Genomic DNA, 2,500 nt, shown 5'->3' on the forward strand with positions numbered 1-2,500 from the left:
AGTCCATTTGTGATGCATCACTTAGCTAACCATCTTTCGGGACTGTTTAGGGTATGTGCTCCTCCACATCTATGCTTACTCGTACACATTCTCTGTCAATAGGTTTAAGATCGGGCATTCTACCATATCATTGCCTTAATGCTTTCAAATCAAGGCTACCAGGGTAGCCTAATTGCGTTCGAAACTCAACTTGTGAGCTGTCGGCCCTAGAAGTTTTTTAGGCTGCTAGGACCTCTCTCTATATTTTGCCTTTGGACTTCTCGAAGCTCAACTTGTGAGCAGTTCCATGCACCACTACCCGTATCTCTTAGCTTAGTTCTAGCCATGTGCGTTCAAAGCTCAACGTTAAGCTGTGTCCTGCACCACAATCGTTATATAATAAGCTTATCTCTAAGCTTTTTTGCGTTCAATGCTCAACGTTAAGCTATCCCTTCGCTTAGAACCTCGCTCTACATTTTGCCTTTGGACTTCTCGAAGCTCAACTTGTGAGCAGTTCCATGCACCACTATAGGTATCTCTTAGCTTAGTTCTAGCCATGTGCGTTCAAAGCTCAACGTTAAGCGGCCTCATGCACCACAACCCTTGTATCTTAAGCTTATCTCTAAGCTTTTTTGCGTTCAATGCTCAACGTTAAGCTATCCCTTCGCTTAGAACCTCGCTCTACATTTTGCCTTTGGACTTCTCGAAGCTCAACTTGTGAGCAGTTCCATGCACCACTATAGGTATCTCTTAGCTTAGTTCTAGCCATGTGCGTTCAAAGCTCAACGTTAAGCGGCCTCATGCACCACAACCCTTGTATCTTAAGCTTATCTCTAAGCTTTTTTGCGTTCAATGCTCAACGTTAAGCTATCCCTTCGCTTAGAACCTCGCTCTATATTCAACTTTCAGATACCTCAAAGCTCAACTTATGTGGTCTGCTATTGCTCTTGAACGGGTACAATATCTGACAGAGGGGGGTTTTTGGCCCAAATTATGCATTATTAGTTTAACCTCCGTCGCAGAACCACATTTGACCAGGTCGAGAAAAAAATTTTTTCGTGACGACCTGGTCCCCCATAGTAGGGAATGAACATGACATCTTAACCATATTTGACCATTTTCAAATTTCTCGTCGCGGAATCATGACTTTACTAGTAAAATTTGTTCCGGGTAGGGACCTCCCATACAAAATTTTCATCGCTCCAAAAGTGATTTCGTTTCACTTTTCAACATTTACAAGGTCCATAAATCATGTTTTGAGACGATATGGAAAAAAAAATTTTTTGCCCGTCTCGACCAACTCGACCGATGGTGACCACAGCAGGGTGCTCCATACAAATTTTCCTTATGTGGAATTTTCAGTGTAAAATAAGGTTTCTCCAATCGATCGCGGGTTTCACTTTTCATCATTTGCTAGGTCTAACTATGATGTTTTGAGTGGTCCCGCAAAAATTTTTTCTCTTGGCCAGTCGACCCTTTCGTCCATGTCGGTGTGTTCTGCAGTAGGGTGCTCCATACAAATTTTCCTTATGTGGAATTTTTCAGTGTAAAATAAGGTTTCTCCAATCGATCGCGGGTTTCACTTTTCATCATTTGCTAGGTCTAACTATGATGTTTTGAGTGGTCCCGCAAAAATTTTTTCTTGGACCGGGCCTTCCTTCCCGGCCCTGTCGGTGTGCTCTGCAGTAGGGTGCTCCATACAAATTTTCCTTATGTGGAATTTTTCAGTGTAAAATAAGGTTTCTCCAATCGATCGCGGGTTTCACTTTTCATCATTTGCTAGGTCTAACTATGATGTTTTGAGTGGTCCCGCAAAAATTTTTTCTTGGACCGGGCCTTCCTTCCCGGCCCTGTCGGTGTGCTCTGCAGTAGGGTGCTCCATACAAATTTTCCTTATGTGGAATTTTTCAGTGTAAAATAAGGTTTCTCCAATCGATCGCGGGTTTCACTTTTCATCATTTGCTAGGTCTAACTATGATGTTTTGAGTGGTCCCGCAAAAATTTTTTCTTGGACCGGGCCTTCCTTCCCGGCCCTGTCGGTGTGCTCTGCAGTAGGGTGCTCCATACAAATTTTCCTTATGTGGAATTTTTCAGTGTAAAATAAGGTTTCTCCAATCGATCGCGGGTTTCACTTTTCATCATTTGCTAGGTCTAACTATGATGTTTTGAGTGGTCCCGCAAAAATTTTTTCTTGGACCGGGCCTTCCTTCCCGGCCCTGTCGGTGTGCTCTGCAGTAGGGTGCTCCATACAAATTTTCCTTATGTGGAATTTTTCAGTGTAAAATAAGGTTTCTCCAATCGATCGCGGGTTTCACTTTTCATCATTTGCTAGGTCTAACTATGATGTTTTGAGTGGTCCCGCAAAAATTTTTTCTCTTAGCCAGTCAACCCTTTCGTCCATGTCGGTGTGTTCTGCAGTAGGGTGCTCCAACCAAGTTTTCCTAATGAAAGTTTTTCGTGGTTTCGTGTGAGTTAAAAACTCCGGAACTTGGCTTATTTTCACCATAATTTCCACATATGG

The sequence above is a fragment of the Anopheles marshallii genome (genome assembly GCF_943734725.1).
Source record: "Anopheles marshallii chromosome X unlocalized genomic scaffold, idAnoMarsDA_429_01 X_unloc_234, whole genome shotgun sequence".
NCBI lineage: Eukaryota > Metazoa > Arthropoda > Insecta > Diptera > Culicidae > Anopheles > Anopheles marshallii.